At 50.6% G+C, this 23,952-nt stretch overlaps 2 protein-coding genes across 6 annotated transcripts in view; both read right to left on the bottom strand.

Annotated features, from left to right (window-relative positions):
- Positions 1-20,176, bottom strand: part of CERS4 (ceramide synthase 4) — a 34,447-nt gene extending 14,271 nt beyond the window's left edge. The window contains exons 1-2 of one of the 2 annotated variants that reach the window (XM_069591271.1): positions 19,784-20,176; positions 12,817-12,935 (exon numbers count right to left, since the gene is read on the bottom strand). The gene's annotated coding sequence lies outside the window, so the exon portion shown is untranslated. The remainder of the gene's footprint in view (positions 1-12,816; positions 12,936-19,783) is intronic. The other variant, XM_069591270.1, reaches the window with a different exon arrangement.
- The window catches only part of HNRNPM (heterogeneous nuclear ribonucleoprotein M), a 311,395-nt gene that overhangs the window by 188,208 nt on the left and 99,235 nt on the right, over positions 1-23,952 (bottom strand). The window lies entirely within an intron of this gene.

The raw sequence follows: 23,952 nt of genomic DNA, 5'->3' as shown, positions 1-23,952 counted from the left end.
GACACAACTGAAGCAACTTAGCAGTAGCAGCAGCAGTTGTATTTTAGGTGAGATGGCAAGGGCGGGGGGGTGGATTCCCCGACAGGAAGTGGCTTTGGAGGCCAGAATAGGGGCCCATCCAGATAAACCAGGAGAAGCTACTACATTCCCCGCCCCCCACCAAGATCTGCCCACTAGCAACCTTAATTCCACCTGCAAGCTCAGTTTCCCTTTGCCACATGGGGTAGCATGTACCCCCAGGTTCCAGGATTAGGATGCAGACTTCATTAAGGGGGGCATTATTTCTCCTCCCTCACATTGCCAGGTAAGAGGGGTTACTCTTAGGAGCAGGCAGGGATCAGAGGGGCCAAGAGAGGTTGCTGGGGGTTGGAATGTCCTGTCTCTTGATGCATGTGGTATTCTGGTTGAGAAAATGCACTGAGCTGTGCTTCCATGCTGTGCGCCCCTCCTCTGGGCAGATTAAAACATCTGCCTTGAAAAAAATCTAGGACCCGTTGTTTTGGCTTCTCTTGTTATGGAGCATGGGCTTCAGTCATCATGGGGCACCGGGCCAATTGCCCTCTGGCACATGAAGTCTCTCCAGGTCAGGGATTGAACTCGTGTCCCCTGCATTGGCAGGTGGATTCTTAAAGCACTAGGCCAGCAGAGAAGCCCTGGTTTTAACTAGCAGTAATCTTCTGAAGTTCTGACTACCTGGTCTTTGTTGCAAACATTCCTATATATCCTGATTCCTCCCTCATCTCTTCAGAGCACTTCCTCAGAGCTATCTGAGAGGCTATTTCTGGGCTTGAAGTCCTCAGAATGACCACAGAGTAAAACATAATTCTCAGCTTTTAGGTTGTGCATTTTTTTTCAGTGGACAGTGGATTTGGGGGGCTGGAGTTGGGTTTGGTGACAAGGGGGAGGGGCGTGCCTTGGATGTCCCTGAGGCCACAGATTAGGCTGGAGCTCCTCTGGGGTTGGGGCAGGTAATGGATGAAATCCCCCAGGGAGGAAGTGTACATGAGGAATCAGCCCAAAGACCCTGGCAGAGGGTGTTCGAGTTCAGGCATCAGTGAAGTGATGAAGAGTAGCCACCACCACTGGACACTCTGGCGTGGGAGGGACACCAAGAGGCCCCAGCCTGACAGATGGGCAAAAGTGTCAAAAAAAAAAAAGGGAACAAAGAGTGCTGCTCACCATCCAGTTATATGAAGGGTTAAATTGCAACCTACAGGCAGTGCGCCCACAGGGGAATTCAGGATAGAAGAAAAACAGGATGAGGCATTCTGTGCTTTGGATAAAAAGGGTCCCTGGATAGTTCAGACTCATAGCCAGAAGAATTTCAATGACCTCAGATTCTTGCATCTTCCCAAACACAGAGAAGCACGAAAATGATTATCTTATCTATTCTTCGTGACAGGCAGTCATATTGTCCCAAGGTGTGTGCTGGACTGCATGTATTTCCTACCCCCCAGAATTCATGTATATTCTGGCTCCTCCCCTTCATCTTTGGAGCTGTTTACTCAGAGCTACCAAGTAGCTGTCTCCAGAGCTATTGTCCTCAGTGAAGACCCTGAGGTGGCATGGTGGTAAAGAACCCCCTTGGCAATGCAGGAGACATAGGTTTGGGACAATCCCCTCAAGGAGGCCATGGCAACCCATACCTCTATTCCTGGAAAATCCCCTGGACAGAGGAGCCTGGCGGGCTACAGTCCATGGGGTTGCAAAGAGTCAGACACGACTGAGCGCACATATAAAGACTCTGAATAAAACGTAAACTCACAGCTCTCCTATTGTGCAATTTTCCTTAAGACAGGTGTGTGACAGTGGTTAGTTTAGACCCACAAGGTTCAGGAGACCCAGACAAAACAGACAGATGGATAGGAGGATGGAGGGACTTCTGCCCAAGTGGTTGATTCATTAAAAAAAAAGATAAATTAGGAGTTTGTGATTAACATATAACAGATAACACTACTTCCCTGGTGGCTCAGACAGTAAAGAATCCACCTGTAATGCAGGAGACCGGGTTTGATCCCTGGATCAGAAAGATGCCCTGGAGAAGGTAATGGCTACCCATTCCAGCATTCTTGCCTGGAGAATCCCATGGGCAAAGGAGCCTAGTGGGCTACAGTCCATGAGGTTGCAAAGAGTCAGACATGACTGAGCAACTATACACACAAACATGAAATTGATAAACAAGAAGGACCAGTTGTATACCACAAGGAATGTATTTAATATCTTGTAATAACCTAGAATGGAAAAGAATCTAAAAAAGATATATATATGTACATATATAGCTTCCTGGGTAGCTCAGCTGGTGAAGAATCTGTCTACAATGCAGGAGACGCCAGTTCAATTCCTGGGTCTGAAAGATTGCCCTGGAGAAGGGCTAGGCTACCCACTCCAGTATTCTTGGGCTTCCTTGGTAGCGTAGATGGTAAAGGATCTGCCTGCATGCGGGAAACTGGGTTTGATCCCTGGGTTGGAAGATCCCCTGGAGGAGGGCATGGCAACCCATTCCAGTATTCTTACCTGGAGAATCCCATGGATGGAGGAGCCTGGAGGGCTAGAGTCCATAGAGTTGCAAAGAGTTGGACATGACTGAGCAACTAACCATGAGTGAGTGAAGTTGTTCAGTCATGTCCGACCCTTTGCAACCCCATGGACTGTAGCCCTCCAGGCCCCTCCGTCCATGGGATTTTCCAGGCAAGAGTACTGGAGTGGGGTGCCATTGCCTTCTCCACAACTTACCATATAGATATATAAACTAAATCACTGTCCTATACACCTGAAACTAACACAACATTGTAAATGAACTATACTTCAATTTTTAAAAATGGTTAAAAAAAACACATAAAAAATTCACTAACAGGAAAATCTGGCTTGATCCCATGCACCCACAGGGGCAGGAGTGCACATGCCCAGCCTGGAATTTCTGGCCCCACCCCCACACAACCTCCCAGCAAGAGCTACATTCACGACAGAGTATCTGCAGCCTTCTCAAGCGCCCTCACACAGATCTGAACACCCTCAGTACAGATGTAAGCGGGCTGGGCAGCCTGGGAAGGTCCACAGCCAGCTAGAGCTGGAGCCAGGACTCAGAATTCCAGGCCCCCAGCCACATGGTCTTCCCCCACCCAAGACCGGAGTCCCCTGCACCCATGGTGCTTTCATGTCATGATGAGCTTTGGGGACAAGTGAAAATGCACAAGAGCAATGGCATCCCATAATCCCAGGCCTCTGCCCATGTCCCCAGCTCAAAGCCCACTTTCACTGCTTGATACATTCTGCTCCCAGCACACACCCCAGCTTTTACAAATGCTATCCTCTGCCTAGAATGACCATCTAATATTTTTTGCCCCATGCTGAGTAGTGAGAACACGAAATGGTGATGAAAACTGGTAAGGTCTCAGCCCTTACAGAGCTAACATACCTCTCCTGTCTGTCTGACAAACTCCTACACATCCTTCAAAACCCGGTTCAGTTGCCACTTCCTTCTGGAGGCACCTCTCAATTGTTCCCACCTCAGATCCAGTTAAAGCACCCTCTGCCAGCCCTGCCTCATTCACTGTGATCTTGGAAGCTGGCCAAACAGCTCTTTTTTAGAGGTGGGTTGGAGAAGGAAGGAAGCATGACCAACCTCAAAGCCTAGTCCTCTCAGCTGAAGCAGGCATAGCCTTGTCTGGTCCCCAAGTCAGAAGGGAAAACAGAAATGCACTTTTCAAATCTCAGAGCCTTCCAAAGGGGGCTGCAGGCTGCAGAAGACTCAGCCCTGGACCTCCTCAGTCAGCCAGTTCAGTTGCTCAGTCATGTCCAACTCTTCATGACCCCATGGACTGCAGCTAGGCTTCCCTGTCCACCAACTCCCAGAGCTTGCTCAAACATGTCCATTGAGTCAGTGATGCCATCCAATCATCTCATCCTCTGTCGTCCCCTTCTCCTCCTGCCTTCAATCTTTTCCAGCATCGGAGTCTTTTCCAACGAGTCAGTTCTTCACATCAGGTGGCCAAAGTATTGGAGCTTCAGCTTCATTCAGCATCAGTCCTTCCAATCAATATTCAGGATTGATTTCCTTTAGGATTGACTGGTTTGATCTCCTTGCGGTCCATGGGACTCTCCAACACCACAGTTCAAAGGTATCAATTCTTTGGTGCTCAGCTTTCTTCATGGTTCAATTCTCCCATCCATACGTGACTACTGGAAAAACCCTTTCTCTGAACTGTGTCTATTCACTCACCCCCTTCACTCTCTTGATAAAGAAGAGACACTGAACTCTGAGAAGTCACCCACCTCCTTGCTTTGTGGTCAAGCAGGCCTGTGAGCCTGCATGTGGAAAACATGGGCAGTGTCTGAAATGCAGAAGGGGCTCAGGTATGGCTGTAATGAGGCATCAGTGGCCCACAAAGCTCAAACTTCTTTTCCACTCCCTCCACCAACAGATGCCCTCCTCTGAAGGGGCAGGCGGGAGCGAGGCTCAGGGTGGTGAGGGACAACTTTCATTTGTTTCTCCTTTGGACTCCAGCTCCTCTGCTTGTTCTCTGTGAACCTTCTGCCTCTCTGGGCCTCAAGGTGCCCCATCTGAAAAATGGGTACAGCCAGATCTGCTTTGCTGCACCACTTTACAGGTTGAGGGTGGCTTGTAAGAGCTCCACGCTGGTCTTGCAATGGATTCGATTCTTCCAATTTACCTGCCATTGACCTCACCACTCGTGTTTCAGTTTCCTTATCTGTAAAATGGGAATAACAATACCCACTCCCCCACGTGGGGGAGGGGTTGGGAATGATGCCTGGGGTGGAGTGACCTGTGAGTAAAAATGTAGTTACTGTTAGCAGCTGGGTGGGGGAAGCAGTCTGGGAAGGAGGGCAGATCCGTGCAGGTTCTGAGTGGTTCTCCCAGGGACACCCTCCCATCCATGCTCCTCTCCCGCCTGCCTCTGCAGCCTTGCCTTAAAGCTGTAGCCAATGAATGAGCTCAGGATGGCTGCTGAGGGGTCATCTGGAGAATCACCAAGTGGGCAGCTGGTCAGGCCCAACCAGCCTGAGGTTTCATCCTCATCTCCCTTCCCACCCTCGGGTTCCTCCCCTTCTTCCCCAAGCTGGTCTCCCAGCCTGGACTGCTTCTCAAAGGCACTTTGGCCCCACTCCCAGCCCTGCCCCTGCCACCTGGGAGCCAGACTCTGATAATCCTTCTTAGTGCCTAAAAATATCCCCAGATTGGGGGGGGGGGGCAAGCGGAAGACAGCGATCAGGGCTTTGTGCTGACATGGGGAGGGGGAGGAAGAGCAGAGTACCCCTGAACTCCTCCCCCCAACACACAAAGGCCCTGGCACCACCCAGCAGAGCAGAGCCGTGCACACACGTTTTATTTTAAATCTAGCTGGAAGTGCAGGGCTTGTCTCGGCCGTGCAGGGAAGAACAGACACACACACACACACTCACTCACTATCCCCACAGCCTGGCCTGCTTGGGGTCACCTGACTCCTTCGGCTAGAGGCCCAGGCAGGGAGCACGTGATGGACTAAGAGGGGGTTATTTGTAGATAACCACAGCCACTCCTGCACCTAGCCCCGGCTCCTCCACTTTGGCCTCTCTGAGCAGGGTCCCTGTGGGGTGCTCACGACCAGAGATGTAGCCAGGCCAGGAGATACCACCTTCAGGGACCCTAAGAGGGATCCCAAGTCCAGGGCCCTGCCTCTCCCCTCCATGCTCTGGTCCTGTTGGTACACCCCCTCCCCCAACACAATTCACTTCAATGGGTGCTTGGTGGGCTTCCAATTCACCAATCAAATTCCTCCTCCAGGGCCTGCATGTGCTGTGTCCAAAACTCACCAAGCTCACTCCCATCTCAGGACCTCTGCATGTGCTATGACCAACTCACAAAGCTCATTCCTGCCTCAGGACCTTTGCACATGCTGTCCTCCCAGGCAACCCCTGTCTGTCTCTATCTCATCATTCACATCTTGGTTCACTGTTACCTCCTTGGAGAATTCTTCTCAGATCACTACCAAAGAAGCCATCATATTATTCCGTCTCCTCAACCCATTTTGTTGCTTCAGTCCTGTCATTCCACTTGAACTGTTTTCTTTCTATCTTTTTTTAATGCTTACAATTATTTATTTCTTTACCTACTTGTGGCCGTGCTGAGTCTCTGTTGCAGTGTGCAGGCTTCAGTAGTTGCAGCACATGGGCTTAGTTGCCCCGTGGCACATAGGGTTTTCCTGGACCAGGTATGGAACCCTGGTCTCTTGCATTGGAAACAGAGTCTTAGCCCATGTCCCCTGGAATCCCCAGCCCATTGGCCATCCCTCATCACCTCAGCCTGCTTCTCCAGGTTCCCTGGCTGCACCTTCTCAGAATCACCCCTTGGCAACGCAACCCCCTACCACCGCCCCCTCCCGCTAATAAAGCTACCATCTGTGAGTGAGTGCTTTGAGAGTGGGTCTGCAGGTGCCTGAGGGCTGACTGTGGGACATCCATCCACCCTCCTGGAATCTGTTCCCTCCCTCCTACAGCCCCTGGAATATCCCAGGTGCTAGAGCCCCCAAGCTCCTCCATCTTAGCAGTAGCAGCAGCAGTAGAGCCCCCAAGGGCACCACCCAGCGGCGGCAAAGTCTTTACACGGGTGGTGCCTTTTTCCTGAAGTGCCCACACCCCTTCACTAGGTACCTGCTTCACTGGGCTCATTTGTACTAGTTTTTAAGACCTGGGTCAGATTAAATTCCCTACTTAAGAGGCCTTCTCTATTCTTCCCACCCTAAGGAAGCAGAGCTCCCTCCCTAGTCCCACCCACCCCACCAGGGCCTTTCTTTAAAGCCTCTGTTCAGCCCTAGCTGGCCCCACGGAGCTTAGAGAGCTGAGCCTTCCCACCAGAGTGTGAGGGTTAGACCAGGAAGAGACCTGTGGGGTCAACAGCATCACCCAGTATAGGGGTGTGTTGGGAGTTGGTTAGGGTAGTTTCAAGAAGGACAGAGGGAAGAGAGATCAGGTCTCTGGAAGTTTTAGTGGGCAAGTGAGCAGATCCAGCCCCAGAGGCAAGGGGGGTGGGGCAGCAGGATCTGATTGTTACCTGCACAGGACTCACAGAGATCAAGCAAACTGATGGGCTCGTAAGGGGAGTGCTTGCTGAGTGTGTGCTCAGTCGTGTCTGAGTCTTTGTGACCCCACAGACTGTAGCCCTCCTCTGGGCTCTGGACAGGTTCCTCTGTCCACGGGATTTCCCAGGCAAGAATGCTGGAGCAGATTGCCGTTTCCTTTTCCAGGGGATCTTCCTGACCCAGGGATCGAACCTGCATATCCTATGTCTCCTGCTCGGGCAATTAGTTAAAAACAAAAACACACAACTCTGGGACTTCCTTGGAGGTCCAGACTCTGTGCTTCCATTGCAGACAGCATGGGTTTGATCCCTGGTCGGGGAACTAAGATCCCACATGCTATGTGATGCAGCCAAATTTTTTTCTTAAAAAAAACAAAAACATGACTTTATTGAGTGACTTGCAAAAACTATGCATGTTTAAAGTGTGTGATTCAATGCATTTGACATATATATATATACTGACTGATGGAACTCATCACCTGGATCAAGATATCCATGACTATAGGCTTCCTAGGTGGCTTAGTGGGAAAAAATCTGCCTGTTAATGCAGAAGCTGTGGGCCTGATCCCTGGGTTAGGAAGATCCCCTGGAGGAGGAAATGGCAACCCATTCTAGTACGCTTGCCTGGAAATTTTCATAGCCAGAGGAGCCTGGTGGGCTACAGTCCATGGGATAGCAAAGAGCACACACACATATCCATCACTCCCCAAATTTTCTTGTGTCCCTTGGAGTTCCTCCCTCTCTCCCTTCCAGTGAGAACTGGAAGCAACCTGGATGACCAATGCTGGGGATAAGAAATTCCATCAGAAATTCAGGATTCCACTATGAAATAGTACATAAGCATTTAAAAGGAGGAGGAAGATATGGTACAGACCAACCTGGAGGGTATGATGCCCAGTGAAATAAGCCAATCTCAGAAAGACAGATATTATCTGATTCCACTTATAGGGGGTCCTTAGTTACAGGAGTCAAATTTGTAGAGACAGGAAGTAGAATGATGGGTGCCAGGGGCTAGAGTAGCTGGATGGGGAGTTAAGTGTTCAATGGGAACAGTTTCTGTTTGGAAAATAAAAAAGTCATGGAGATGGGTTACACGACAATGTGAATATTGTATAAAATGGTCCAGATGATAATTTTTTTGCTATATGTAGTTTACCACAATTAAAATAATTTTTAATTAAGAAAATTATCAAATTGGGATGAAGAGAGGAGGAAGAGCTGTGCTCATGGACTTGGTAGGATCACTGAGTTGAAAAAAATGAAAGCAAAATACAGTAATGGACTAACATGTAATTCATGTAATGGAAAACCACCAGAAGAGTCCTGTCCTTGGTATTTATAACAGTGGAGTTAGCTGCATCAGACCAGCCCTCTCAGAGATAATAATGATAAACTCTGGACTATATGCTAAAAAACTGTTATACTTTGAAGCTTTGGTATTACCACATCCTATATGGTATCCGTTAGCCACATGTGTCCATTTAACTTCCAATTAATTAAAATTATAATCTAAAATTCAGTTCCTCAGTTGTATTATGAGCATTTCTATGCTTAATAGCCACATGTGGCTTGTGGCTACCATATTGGGCAGTGTAGGTATGGAACATTTCCATCATTGCAGAAAATTCTACTGGGCAGTACAGCTCTAGAGAGTGACCCAAAATAGGCAGAAGTTGGAGGGGAGTCTCCACCTGTACTAAGGGAATGGCATGGGGTGAGTTCCCCATTTTTCAGTGGAAATAGAAACTGGATTGAAAGAATGATAAGACAGAATCCAAAGGGACCATAACAGTTCAACAATGGGGCAGAACACACAGGAAAGGAAAAGCCAAACATCAACAATAAATCAGGCCCAAATCCTATCTAAAGCTGCTGTGCAAGCCTCTTGCCAACCCCTGAACCATGTGCAGGGCAGACTCCAACCAGCCTGGGTGAAGCTAAAGAAAAGAAAGGTATCACCCTCCTCCCACCCCAGGAGAAAGAGACTTTGGAACTTGAGTTCAGACAGTTTAATTGCCTGTGAAAATTTTAATAAGGGATGTGGGGGAAGAATCAATGTTCTTCAGAGGAACACAACAGAATCCAGAGTGTCTACAAGTTATCTTCCATAATGTCCAGGACACAATCCAAAATTACTTGACATGTGAAGAAACAGGAACATGGCCTATGCTCAAGAAAGAAGGAAATTACTGAGGACTGACCTTGAGATGACCCAGATGTTGGGATGAGCAGATAAGGACTTTGAAGCGGCTATTATAAATATACGCAAGACTGTGAAGGAAAAGTACCTCCGAATGAATGAACAACAGCAAAACCTCAGTAGGGAAGCAGAAACTATTAAAAAATGCACCAAATGGAGATTTTAAAACTGAAAAATACAATATTTGAAATAGAAAAGTTGACTGTGGACTCACCCATAAAAAGAGTGAAATTTTGCAATTTGCAACAACACGGATAGACTTGGACGGTATTATGCTCAGTGAAATAAGTCAGACAGAGAAAGACAAATACTGCATGATATCACTCATAGGTGAAATCTAAACAATAAAATGAGCTAGTGAATAGAGCACAAAAGAAACAGACCCATAAACTAGTGGTTACTGGAAGGAAGAGAGAAGGGGGAGGGGCAGATAAGGGTGGGAAATTAAGAGGTACAAGCTACTATATATAAAATAAATAAGCTCCAAGGACACACTGTACAGCACAGGGAACAGAGTAAATATTTTATGATAACAACAAATAGAATACAACCTTTATAAACTGTGAATCACTATACTGTGATTCATATAATATTGAAACATATAATCCTGTACATCAACTATACCTTAAAAAATAAATACAATATACATTGTACAAGAAGAAAAAGAAAGCATTATTTATCCAGAAAAAAGGCCAAAAGAAGTTTTTTGGTGTCTTTTTTTTTTTTTCTCCCACTGTAGGCTTGATAGCAAATTGGAGATGGTAGAAAAGACAGCTAACTAACTTGGAGACTGATAATAACAAATACTGAACAGAAGAAGAGAAAAGAAAAAACTAAAGATTGAATAAAAATGTGTATCTAGAAATGGACTGGTGGCTGCACAATATTGTGAATGTACTTAATGCTACCAATTAAAATAAATAAATTTAGAATTTAAAAAATGGTTAAAATGTAATTTTAACCATTAAATAAATTTAAATTTAAAAAAATGGTTAAATGGTTAAAATGGTAAAATGTTTAGCTTGCATGTATTTTACCACAATTTAAAAAAATATACAGTCTCAGTGACCTTGGGACAACATCAAAAGATCCAACACGTGCAACTGGAATGCTCTAAAGGATATTGTCCACACTCTGGAGAGGTATTCTATCAGGAAGGTGGGAGCTGGGGTAAGCTGGTCCACTTATTTTGTGAGTCACCGATTTTTACAAGAAGTGCATTTCAAGGTGACTTAATTTTCTTTTTTAACTGCACAATTCACCTAACGTAAAATGTGCCATCCTAAATAAAGGCAGTTACTGTTCTCCTGTCACGGATGAACTGTCTTATCTATCCAGGGCCACATAGCTGGTAACTGACCAGGCTGCATGTGAGCTCAGCTCCGTACCACCTCGTGTTCTTGATGGACACGGGCTCACAGAACATCAGCCCCTGCATTCTTGGAAAACAGGACCTGCTGCCTTTACGCCTACACTTCACCCCATCTACTCTGGGCTTTGCCTGGGTCATCAGTGACTACCCCCTGGCCCACGCCAACCCCAGTGGTCAGTTCTGTCTGTGAATTCCTGACCTCCTAGTGGTGTGTGTTCTTGTTGTTCAGTTGTTAAGCCACGTCTGGCCCTCTGAGGCCCCATGGACTGCAGCACGCCAGGCTTCTCTGTCCTCCACTGTCTCCTGGAGTTTGCTCAAATTCATGGCCATTGAGTCAGTGATGCTATCCACCCATCTTATCCCCTGTCGTCCCTTTCTCCTGCTCCCCTCAATTCTTCCCAGCATCAGGGTCTTTTCCAATGAGTTGGCTCTCTGCATCAGGTGGCCAAAGTATTGGAGCTTCAGCTTCAGTCCTTCCAATGAATATTCTGGACTGATTTCCTTTAGGATTAACTGGTTTGATCTCCTTGCTGTTCAAGGGCCTCTCAAGAGTCTTCTCCAGCATCACAATTCAAAAGCATACATTCTTCCTAGTGTTCTATCTGCCCCCTTTGTCTCTCCTTCCAAGAACCATGGCATCCTGGCTAATCTAATCCAAGCCGTTTTTCTTCTCCTTTGACCCTAAATGAGCCCAGTCCTGAACCCTCTCACACCAGCCTTTCTCCCTGGGAAATCTCACCCCCACTATCTGTGAGCCTGTGCTTTGGTTTTCCAGATTCCTGCAGTTTCCAGGTTTCTCTTGTAATGCCAAAATGGTCAACCCAACAGCGCCTGGCTACGCTTTGCCCAGATATCTCTCACTCAAGTCATCCTCCACCGCAAGTGTGCTTCTTGGCCAACATCCCACCATGTACCCAGTCTTTGGGGACAAGAATCTGAGAGTCATCTCAGACCCTTCCTCATCATCCCTGCCCTCCACCACCCCAGACACTCAGCTACTCTCCAGGTCTTGCAGTTGCATCTGTCTCTCCCGTAACAATCAAGCAAGTTCCTTCTCCGCTCAGTTCCCACTACCAAGACCCCGTCTGTGATCTCAGTTCTCGTGGTTACCCCCACTTGGATCTCTCTGCCTCTGGTATTGCTTTTCTTTTTAAAAATGTTATCAATATTTATATTTATTTATTTATTTGGTTGCACCAGGTCTTAGTTGCCACATGAGGGATCTAGTTCCCTGACCAGGGATCGAACCCTGATCCCCCTGCATTGGGAGTTCAGAATCTTAGTCACTGGACCACCAGGGAAATCCCCTGCCTCTGGTTTTCCCCAGGCTGCCTCCCTCCATCCACATTTCCTTCCCTGAAGGAGAAAAGCCCACATTGGAGAGGGTGTGGAGAAAATGGAACCCTTGTACACTGTTGCTAGGAATGTAAATTGGTGCAGCCACTATGGAGAATAGTATGGAGGTTCCTTAAAACATTAAACATAGAGCTCCTATATGATCCAGCAATCCCACTTCTGGGCATGTACCCAGAAAACATGAAAACTTTAATTTGAAAAGATACACACACCCCAGGGTTCACAGCAGCACATGGGAGCAACCTAAAAGTCCATCAGTGGAGGAATGGATAATGATGATGTGGTGCATATCAACAATGGAATATTACTCAGCCATAAAGAGAAGGAAATAATGCCATTTGCAGTCACATGGAGGGACCTTAGATAGCATATTAAATGAAGTCAGTCAGAGACAAATACCGTGTATCACCTCCACGTGGACTCTAAAACAAGGATACAAATGAACTTATTCACAAAACAGAAACAGACTCCCAGACATAGAAAACAAATTTACAGTTCCCAAAGGGGAAAAGGATGAGGGGAGGAATCAATGAGGAGTTTGAGATTAGCAGATTCAAACTACTATATACAGATAAACGACAAGGACCTACAGTATAGCACGGGGAACTGTATTCAATATCATGTAATAAATTCTAATGGGAAAGGAAAAAAGAGAGCCAGTGTCAGCATCATAAGCAGACAGTGGCCACAAAACAAACAATGTAAGTAGGAGGACATTTGGTCCTGGCAGGTACTGAACTCTAGGGAGCCTGCCAGCCCAGGTCTGAGCCCTCCTGTTCAAGCATTCAAGCGGAAGTTGGCAAGTGTTGTCACCTGGGCCTTAAAGTCACAGCAGCAGCAACAGGAGCCTTGGGCCTCGATGTTCCCAGAAGGAGGGTGATTCTCCTGTGACTAGTCTTGTCATGTGGGCTGTCCTTGGGACCTCAGATGACCTGCATCAGGCAAAGCGCCCCAGAGATGAAAAACATTACAGAAATTAGATGGTGTATGGGCTTCCCTGGTAGTTTGGTAGTTCAGGCAGTAAAGAAATCCACCTGCAATATGGGAGACTCAGGTTCAATCCCTGGGTTGGGAAGACCCCCCCTGGAGAAGGAAATGGTCACCCACTCCAGTATTCTGGGCTGGAGGATCCCAAGGACAGAGGACCCTGGCAGTGTATTTGAACTGAACCCTTCTCAATTAGTAGATGTTGTTTCTGAAGTATTCAATAACAGGGAATAGAAGCAAGAAGTGAAACGGAATGCTGCTTTTCTGGTAACAGCATTAAAGCGAGTAACCTAAAGGAGGGCTTCCCAGGTACCTCAGTGTCAAAGAATCCACCTGCCAATGCAGGCTACCCAGGTTCGATCCCTGGGTCAGGAAGATCCCTTGCAGGAGGAAATGGATACCCACTGCAGTATTCTTGCCTGGAGAATCCCATGGACAGAAGAGCCTGGAGGGCTACAGTCCACAGGGTCACAAAGAGTTGCACACAACTGAGTACGCATGCATGAACATAGGCCTGCAGCGCTGTCAGGGTCCCAGGGGAACCAAGGGTTGAGACAGAGGCAAACTGTGAGTTCGGAGAAAAAAACCAGCCTGGGCAGATCCACTCTTGCCGGGTGGCCCCAGGCTAGCAGTGCCTTCAGTGATGGAGTCATCACCCCACTGCCTACCTACCCGCCCTCCCAGGTAAGGGCGGGGAGCCAAGCTGGGCTTGTGTGAGAAGGCTCACCCTCTAGGTGGGTGGAGGTTCCAAAGCCAAGGGAAGAGTCCCTAGGGAAGTCTGTGCCTGGGCCCTTTAAGACCCAGGGGTGTTTCTGTAACGAGAGTACTTCCTCTTCCCCATTCACCCCACAGCAGTCCCAAAGAGGCTCACTCTAAAAGGCCTCCCCGACACTGGAGACTGGGGCTGGGAAGTCAACCTTCTCTCCGTGCCTGGGGTTGATCACCAAGGTCTATATGATCTGGCTCTGGCCTGGCCCCCTCTACCCCGCCGACCTCCTGCAGCCACGGGACTCCACGGTTCTCAGCCTGGAGTCCATGGACACGATTCCTGAGGTCTGTTCAAATCTCAGAAACATGGCTGTAATGCAGCGCATGTGTGCCAAGTCGCTGGGTCACGTCTGACTCTTTGTGACCCCATGGACTGTAGCCCACCAGGCTCCTCTGTCCATGGGATTTTCCAGGCAAGAGTACTGGAGTGGGTTGCCATGCCCTTCTAAAGAGTTCGCCTGCCAGTGCAGGAGACACAGGTTCGATCCCTGGTCCAGGAAGAGCCCACATGCCGCGGAACAATTAAGCCCGTGCACCACAGCTGCAGAGCCTGTGCTCTAGAGCTCCTCAGCCACAGCTACTGAAGTCCGAGGGACCTTGAGCCCACCTTCCCCATCAAGAGAAGGCACTTCAGTAAGAAGGCTGCGCACTGCAAGAGTAGTCTCCACTCGCTGCAACTAGAGAAAAGCCTGTGCAGCAACGAAGACTCAGCACAGCCAGAAATGAATAAAACGGTAACAAAAAAGGACTGCTCTGAATGGAAGCTGTGGCTGCAGATGTCCATACAGTGATGTTTCTCACTAGTTTTTCTTTTTTCACCTATTTCGGTAATGTTTGAGCAAGGCTGGTATGCAGATGCCTTGTGTGCTTTGTGGACTTCCCCAGGTCTGAAGGCATGACCTTTTCATTGAATTTTAAAATTTCAGTTGATTAATTTCACTCAGCCTTGACTGAATAGTGTCACTGGTTGAAACTGGTTGAAACAGGCAAGCATCTGCAGCCTATTTGGTTTGTAGACATCATTGCAAGCATCTTCCTGATTTTATCAACTCAAGCACGAAAACTATAGTCCATAGCTGTACCCCTGGAAAAGATTCTGAAAATCCTTAACCTCAGAGTCAACCTCACGAAACCCAGGACCCACAACTCAGGCTTGCTCTGTGGGCTCTTTGTGTGTGTGCGCGTGCTAAGTCGCTTCAGTCGTGTCTGATTCTATGTGACCCTCTGGACGGTAGCCTACCAAGCTCTCCTGTCCATGGGATTCTCCAGGAATACTGGAGTGAGTTGCCTGTCCTCCTTCAGGGGATCTCTCTGACCGAGGGGTCAAGCCGGAGTTACTTGTCTCCTGCGTTGGCAGTTGGGTTCTTTCCCACTAGCACCACCTGGGAAGCCAGGCTCTTAGACCAAATAAATGCATCTTAAAAATATATATATATATATATATATACACACACACACACACACATATATTACCTTTAAGAGAGACTTGGGCTACCAGAAGTAAAGTAGCCCCCTCCCCTCATTCTTCACACATTTCTGAAAAATTCTAGGAATACACAGGAAAATCCTAAGTATCTAATTTGCCCCCAACTCCTTCCACTCTCTGGTCAGGCTCCCAGGAAGCTATGGCGGGGGTCCACTGCCCGGAGTTTCTGTCATCTCCATTTTGCAGCTGGGGAAACTGAGGCACAGGGGAGGGGACAGGTAGGAAGTGGAGAGCTGGGATTCACTGAAAACCCTGTCTTCAGGGACTTCCCTGGTGGGCCAGTGGTTAAAAATTCGTCTTACAATGCCACAGCAGATCTGTCCAGGCTGGCTTTTTTTTCTCCAAAGCTCGCAGTTTGCCTCTGTCTCAACCCTGACCAGGTTCACAGGGGGTTTGGGGCGGGACGCCAAACCCTTTCTTCTACACCTGGAAAGGGAGTGACTGTGGGCTGGTGGAGGGGCCACCCTCAAAATACACCTGCGTGGGTTTTTGCTGCTCGTCCTCAAGGCTCAGCAGGCCCCTGCCTGCCATCTCCTGTCACCTCTCTGTGAACATGCTGCCCCAACACCCAGCTCTGGGCTCTGTGTCCTCCTCCTCTTCCTCCCTGGCCCCCTTCTCTGCCTACATTCGCGCCCTCCCACTTGTTCCTTCCTTCCACTCCCTCCAGCCCTTCCAGGAAGCCTCCCAGGTCATCAGAGGCCCCAGCATGTGCAGAAGGAAGGGGAGAAGCTTTGTTGTTCAGTCGCTCAGTTGTATCCGACTCTGCGACCCCATGGACTGCAGCACGCTAGGCTTCCCTGTGCCTCCCAGAGTTTGCTCAAGGACCTTCAGTCTTTTCATCTGACACTCTCCCCTAGCTCATGGTGTTCCAGCCACACAGGCCACTTTGCTAAATCTCTAACATGCCGGGCTGGGTCCTGCCTCAGGATCTTTGCACATGCTGGTCCCTCTGCCTGAAATGCCTTTCCTCCAGATGTCCACCTGGCTGGCTCCTTCTCATCCTTCAGGTTTCTCTTGCCCCCTTCCCAGAACATCAGCTCCACCCATGAGCTGGTGGTGGTAGAGGGTGGCAAAGAAGCTTCATTTTGTTCCCTGTTAGCCCCCACTGCCTCCCAGCACACATGCTTCATCAGCACGTACTGAATGCATCAGTGACAGACGGGGTGGGTGGGAACTGGGGACCAGCACAAGGTAGAAGGGGATCCCCAGGGGCTGGCTGGCAGGGGCTTGACCCCCTCCCCAGACACACTCACGGGGCCCTGAAGCCACATATGACTTGGGAAGCCTGGGAGGATGCGGGGAGAGAGCTGTGCTCCTGCTGTGTCAGGGTGGAGACCTGGTGTGATGGAATCACACTGACAAAGGCATGCATGCATCGCTTCAGTCACATCCGGCTCTTTTCGACACTATGGGCCATAGCCTGCCAGGCTTCTCTGTCCGTGGGGACTCCCCAAGCAAGGATACTGGAGTGGGTTGCCATTCCCTTCTCTAGGGTATCTTCCCGACCCAGGGATCAAACCCGCATCTCCTGTGTCTCCTGCTTTGCAGGCGGATTCTTTACCGCTGAGCCACTGGGGAAGCCCAACTTCAAGCCTATCCAGGATCTACTCACTTCTCACTCAGCCACACCTCCTCCTGGTCCAGCCTCATCATGGTCTGGACCAGCGCAGTCTCTCCCATGCTGATTTCCTGGCTCCTTGCCCCCAGCTTCTCCCATTTACCCAAGGTGACTCCCCTCCACATCTCTGTTCACTGGTCTCTCTGCCCATGAACTCTACTTTTTTAATTAAAAAATTTTATTTCCTTATTTTTGGCTGCGCTGGGCCTCTGTTGCTGTGCACAGGCTTTCTCTAGTTGTGGCACGTGGGCTTCTCATCGCAGTGGCTCGTCTTGTTGCGGACTTTATGGCACGCAGGCTTCAATAGCCACACATCTAGAGTACAGGCTCCACTGCTGTGATGCATGGGCCTGGTTGCCCCACAGCACATGGACTCCTCCCTGAAGAGAGATCGAGCTCACATCCCCTGCACTGGCAGGCAGACTCTTAACAACTGGACCTGCAAGGAAGTCCTGCCCATGAACTCTTAACAATCTTTAGTAACCAGGCCAATGGTCACCTCCAACAAGAAGCCTGATCCTGACCCCTCCCGAGGCTGAGTCAGGTCACTTCCCTGGGCTCCTCCCTCTTCCCCCCTCCACCCCCTCAAGGCATCCACTGTGCTTTACCAGGTGGATATTATTACCAGATGGGCATTGCGCTCACCTCTGAGGTGATGACTGCTATTATTCTCAATTTTACACGTGAAGAAATTGAACCACAGGCGAAGTCATCAGTCTGAGAGCACTGCATTCAAACTGGCAGGATGAGCTTGGAGGCAGCTTGCAGCAGCCAGAGAGGGGACAGCCTGCAGTGCCCAGATAAGACAGGAGCGTGCCCCCCAGAGCCTGCCTTCCTGTGGGAGTCCCAGGGGCGGTGGGAAGACTGGCCTGCTCTCCACGGCCAACTACAATCATGACAGCAGTTCCTGTGCCCAGTGAGCACTTCGCGCTGGGCGCTGGGCCAGCCAAACACTTTACATGCCTGACTCACTGGATCTGCCAACGCCTGTGGGTTCTGGAGGTGGACACACTTATGAGTTCTTCCCATTTCTCAGAGCAAGAAATGGAGACTCACTGGGCCCTGAACTCCTACCAGGGCTGCAGCCCCTCCCCCTCACCCGAGGCATAAGGCTGCCCTGGGATTAGCCAAACCCCTTTTTATTTCTTAGCTGAAGCTGCCTTTGATTGGAACATCATTCCCAGATACAGGTACTATGGACCCATTTTATAGATGGGCAAACTGAAGCCCAGAAAACTTTCTCTAGGGCCCCAAGGCCAATGCAATGACCAAGGCTCTCTCCCAGCTGGAAATAGGTGAGCGGGAGGCCAGGCAAGGAAGGTTCCGATTGCCTCCTCCCTGCAGCCTGGCTGGGGCCTTGGGGACCCAGGTATGCTGAGTGAGGTTCCGGGAACTCTCATCCCTGCCAAGTTTACTCATAGCAGCTGCTCCTGGAAGGGGCTTCCCATGTGGCTCAGTGGTAAAGAATCCACCTGCCAATGCAGGACACATGGGTTCGATTCCTGGGTCGGGAAGATTCCATGGAGAAGGGAATGGCAACCCACTCCAGTATTCTTGCCTGGAAAATTCCATGAACAGAGGAGCCTGGTGAGCTATGGTCCATGGGGTGGCAGAGTCAGACACAACTGAACACACACACGCTCCTGGAAGGGGGCTGAGTTGAGGCTGGGGATTCTGGGGGCTTCAAAGACACCTCTACACTCCAGAATTTCTATTTCAAGTGGTCCCGTACAACAGATCCAGGCTGCCCCCTTGCACTCAGTCACCTTGGACCTGGCCTGGGTTCCCAGTGGTGTCTTCAGGACGTTCCCCCTCAGGCGGCATCTCAGGTTTTGCAAATCAGTCTGAGTCACAACAGCCTCATGCCCCCTGACCTGTTTCTCCCTCGGTTTCCCCATCCTTCCACACTCCCAGCTGCCCACACCAGAAATCTCTTCCATGCACCTTTCTTCTGCCCCACTTCTGAGCAGGCAGGGAATGCAGGTGAAGTCTCTCTGCCAAAGAAGAACCCCAAACCGCCCACTTTCCATCTCCCCCTTCCTGTCGGGTCCAAACCAACAATCTCCTCTTCCCATCTCTTTTTCTGGGGGCAGAGTAGCTGCTGGATTTTTTTAAGACACAGCTGGACCCGGTCACTCACTTTGTTCTAAGCCTCCGTGGTCCCCACAGACCTGAGAACGGAATCCAAACACTGCTCGTTATCTTCGTGGCCCGAGGCCAAGGTCTTCGCACCTCGGATACCCGGCTCACTGAACTTGAGCCACGCTCGCCTCTTTTCCGCTCTGCAGACAATTTGGGCCCTCTCTCTGCCAATTTGGGCCCTGCCTCATAATCTTTTGCTGTTTTCTGGGCCTAAAAACCCCTCGCTGGCTGGTTCTCTCAGGCCCGGCTGACACCTTTTCGGAGAATTCCTCCGTGACCCTCGCTCATCTCCTAGAGGTGTGGTCTTCTCCGCACTGTGCATGAGCTGGCATGATCCGTGTCTGTTTACGCGGGTCCTAACAGTCTACGCGGCCGGGCTGCGGGCTCTAAGGCTAGGGACCCGGCTGCATCCCCATATTCTCTGGTGACCGACCGACAGACCCCCGCATCGCGCTCCTCTCGTTCACACAGTCCGGACTCCCCAAGACCCCCGCCCCCGCCCCGCTAGGCTTGTCCCCACTCCCGCCCGCCCGTTACGCAGCCGCCGCGTCCTCCTGCGCTCGCTGCGCCCCGGCCCTCGGGGGAGCGGGGCTCTCTCAGGGAGGCGGCCGGGGCCTGGGAGCAGACGGTAAGCCCCGGGAGGCCGTCCGGGATGAGGTGATGGGGGACAGCGGCTGTGTCTGGGGACCGCGGCGGACGCCATGGCCGTGGAGGCGGGGCGGAGCTCGCTGCGAGGGTGGCTTTCCGGGCCGCGTTCGGAGCGCTGGGGTCTCACTTACCTGGGGGGCGCAGGCGGTCGGGAGCACCAGGGGCCGGCGATGGTGTGGGTGGCGGACACCTAGCCTGGCGCAATTGCGGAGGAGGAGACGCGCGCAGCCGGCACCAGGCACCCGGACTCTGCTCCAGGCACCGCCTCTGCGGGGGGCCGGGAAGCAGGCTTTGGGGGCAGCGCGGGGCGGGATCGGGGCGGGGCCGGGGCGGGGCCGGGCTGAGTCCTTCGAGGCTCGGGGTCCTAGCAGCGCTCGGGCCCGTCTGTGCAACAAGGCCGCTTCCTAGACCCTCGCCCCGCATAAGGGACCCCGCCTCCAACCCCGCCCCGCGCCCCTTGGCCCCGCCCCTCTCCGCCCCGCGGCGCTGTTTAGCCTGAACCCCGCTGCAGGTTTCTTCGCTGTGCGGTAGCTCTTTCCTTTGATCCTACCCCCAACTGCTGCGCGCTCAGTCCGGCCCCCATTTCTCTTCCGTTCTCTGCAAGTCCTCTCCAGCGCCCTCCCGGGTCCTCTTTGCTGGCCCGGCTCTGATCCATCCGTGTATCTGCCGACACACCATGCGCGCCTGGACCCGCCTGAGTGCACCGCTGGGTGTTGTGGAGAAGGCCCCCCGACTCACCACCTCAGGGCTCGGAGGCCACCCCCAGTGCCCCCAAGGTCTGGTGACCTGTCCCAGCTCTCAGGCCGAGCTGGTCCAATTTTTGGTTCATGGGACCGACTGCGGAGTTGGGAAGCCAAGGAACCCACCCCCCTGGCGTATAGGGCAGGTGGGTGAATCTGTGGTTCAGTGGGGTGCAGAGATCGGCGGCAGAGCTGGGAAGATAAAGGCGGGGAGGTAGGACGGTGTTGGTGGTGCAGAAACCCCAGGCTCCCTCTTGTAGGGAGGAACAGAAGGTGACCCCCCAGCTCACAGGGGCAGGGAGCCAGGGCCAGCCGTGAATGCTGGGCAATCCCACATCGCGCAGAGGTAGTCTGTGAGCACCTGGGCGGCATCTATCTAAGAGACTTGCAGTCCAGCTGTCGCCAGTTGAAGGGAAGAGGGTTCCAGAACCACTGGCCCACCGCACGACGTCTAGGCAAGTGGCTCACCTTTGAACAATAAGTCGCTCCCTGTAGCAGACCCGGGGTGAGGTGGGTGAACCCCAGGTTATTTTGACAGTGGAGCCCTAGGCAAGTTGCTTCACATCTTCTGAGATTGATTTCCACATACACAAAGGGGGAGGACAGCAGAGCCGTCTGTTGCAAGCGTGGTTGAAGCTGTCCTGCTCCATCCAGCTTCCCCGCATTTGCACCTTCTGTTCCCTCTGCTGGGCTATCCCTTCTTGTCCCAAATATGTGCATCCTTCTTCAGCTCTCAGTCTGGTCCTCAGAGCCCCCCTTCCCCCTCTGCCCCACCATCCATATTCACCCTTTTATTCTCTCCCCTTCCTCAAGAGCTCTTTTGTTGTTTAGCCACTCAGTCTTGTCCAACTCTTTTGTGACCCCATGAACTGTATGTAGCCCACCAGGCTCCTCTGTCCATGGGATTTCCCAGGCAAGAAAACTGAAGTGGGTTCCCATTTCCTTCTCCAAGGGATCTTCCCCACCCAGGGTTCGAACCCTAGTCTCCTGCACTGGCAGGCAAATTCTTTACTGCTGAGCTTCCAGGAAAGCCCAAGAGCTCCTCTACACACGAGGAAAAGTCAAACAATAAAGACTCTTCTCAGCTTTGTGAAAATTTTGTTGTTCAGTCGCTTAGTCGTGTCCACGGTACCTTGCACCTGGGGGCGTGCAGAACATGAGAGCCATTTGGATTAATAGTGACACCAGAGACCTGGTAGAATGGGGGCAGTCCAGGCCCCAGAGGAGGAGCAGCAGGTTCCTGGAGGTGTAGAGGGGAGGTCCTCAAAAGAGGACTTGGGTGGGCTGGGGTCAGGGAGAGATTTCAGGTGGGAGGTACTTTCTGGGCAGAGGTGGGGAGGCTGGAGGAAGGGCTCCACCTGGCAAAAAGAGATGCAACCTGGACCTTCTGCACATGGGCCACTTCTCCACTACTCCCTGCCCTTCTGTGACCACCCACTCTCCACTTCAGCTGTGAGCATGCAGTGTTCAGGGCAGGCTTCCTGGAAGAGGTGACATCTGTAACCGGGGGAATTCAGCTGAATTAAGGCCCAATGGTGAGTGAGGAGAGGACAGGGCTGGACCAGTCACTAAAGGCCCTCCAGGGTTCTCTGAGGAGAGGCACAGTCAGATCTGAAGTTAGACACAATCAGATTTAAAATGGGACAGCAGCAGGAGCAGCTGGGGTCTGGTCTGGGAATTGTAGACAGGAGTGAAGAGAGGAACTCCAGAGGGATTTAGCAGTAAAATCACCAGGGAATGGGGGAATCAGAGGAGGCCAGGTCCTGGGTGGTGGGAGTAGGGGGATGGAGTCATTTCTAAGTTGGTGGGGCCAATATAGGGTGTCTGGATTGTGGGAAGGGGGACCCTAGGGAGACTTGGGGACCTCCTTGCCTCCTTCCTTCCACACTTTCACACCCTCTGTACTTGAGGGTGGGACAGGAAGGTAGGATTGGGGAGGCTCATAAACCCTGATCCAGGTAATACACTGAGGGCTTCTTTGTCCCTTTTGTGCCCCCACCCCCCAGTCAGATGGCTGATCCCAGTGGCCTTTTCCAGACCCTGGGGTCATCATGGCCAGGCCTGGAGGCTGGACTCTAGACCCTGGACAATGAGCCCTGTGCCAGACAGAATAAAAGGATGCCCACACATCCTAACCCCTGGAACCTGTGAATATGTGACCTTACAAGGCAAAAGGGACTTTGCATGGCTGATTAAGTTGAGGATCTGGAGATGGGGGGATTATCCAACATCATCACAAGGGTCATTATTAGTATTCATTTTTTTGGTTGCGCTGTATGGCATGTGGTGGTTGTGGTTAGTTGCTCAGTCGTGTCTGACTCTGCAACCCCAAGGACTGTAGCCCTCCAGGATAGCATGGGGATTCTCTAGGCAACATGCCGGGGTCCAGCCCTGGTGGATCCAGGGAATTTGAAGCGGGGACGGCATTGGCGAGGAAAACTTATTTATTTATTAATATAGAAATATAAGATTAGATTAGAAAGAAATAGTGTAGTAGGAAAATTAAGTGGAGAAAGAAGGCTGAATAACTTGGCTTACGGGGAAGGCCAATAAAGTTCCAGACAAGGAGCTTGCACTATCTACGTTGGGCCACCGGCGCCCACTTGAATATCTAAGGGTGCCCCTTCTTAGGCTCCCTTTTGCGCGGGTCTTAAAAGCCAGGGTAAGTAAGTAGACTTAGTGAGCCGCCCCGCTCCAGATGGGAATTCAGCCTGAAATTAGAGTAAGGAGAAGACACTGGGGAAACCAGTCCAGCGACTGGCTCCGCCTCTATTGTCTAGAAAGGCCTTTTATACATTTTTGATTGTACATAGAGATCAATGGCTAATACAAAATTATGTAGCGTTAGCAGCCCAGACTCTATCTGTATATCTTTTTGTATACAAAAGGTCTCAGGTGATTTACATTATCTTCTGGCCAAGAGGCTTGCTATCTCTTTTTGGCTCTCTTCCTTAATGAATGTTAGTTTCATTTCCCCTGAAGTGTTTTTCTTTAATCTGCATCTCCTTAAAGCATTAAAGTTACAACTCTATAGAACAAAGGCGCAGTAGTTTATAACAAAGAAGTTACTTAACTCAAAGATATAATGTTGCTACTTGTTTTTTCTATATACCAACTATATCAACAAGTAAAAGATATGAAAATTTAGCAGCAAGTATTGGCTCAACAAATGAAACTTTTAATCAGTCCTATTCTAATGATTTTGACTGCTCGGAAGCCCCTACATTCCTAGGATGTTTTAAGCTTCCTGTGCCTCCTGCAGTCGGGAGGCCTCAAACAATCACATGCGCAGCTGTACTGCAGGCAGGCTAAAAAGCCATCAGAGGGGTTTTTGGATTGAAACATCCTTTCAAATGCAGAGGACTAAAGCCTGGAGATGACTTTTTCCAGGCAGGCGTATTCTCATTTTGGGGGGTACCCGCTCAGGAAATACCAGGGGGAAAACCTGAGATCTGACTCGACCTTGCCCATCAGATCTCTGCCTCATGACCTTGTCACAGGTGGGATTCCTCACGCTGGCTCCCGGCAGCAACATATTGGAGTGAGTTGCCATGCCCTTC

The sequence above is a fragment of the Ovis canadensis genome, chromosome 5 (genome assembly GCF_042477335.2).
Source record: "Ovis canadensis isolate MfBH-ARS-UI-01 breed Bighorn chromosome 5, ARS-UI_OviCan_v2, whole genome shotgun sequence".
Classification (NCBI taxonomy): domain Eukaryota; kingdom Metazoa; phylum Chordata; class Mammalia; order Artiodactyla; family Bovidae; genus Ovis; species Ovis canadensis.
Note: the sequence above shows the minus strand (reverse complement) of the source record. Positions and strands in the feature narration are given on the sequence as shown.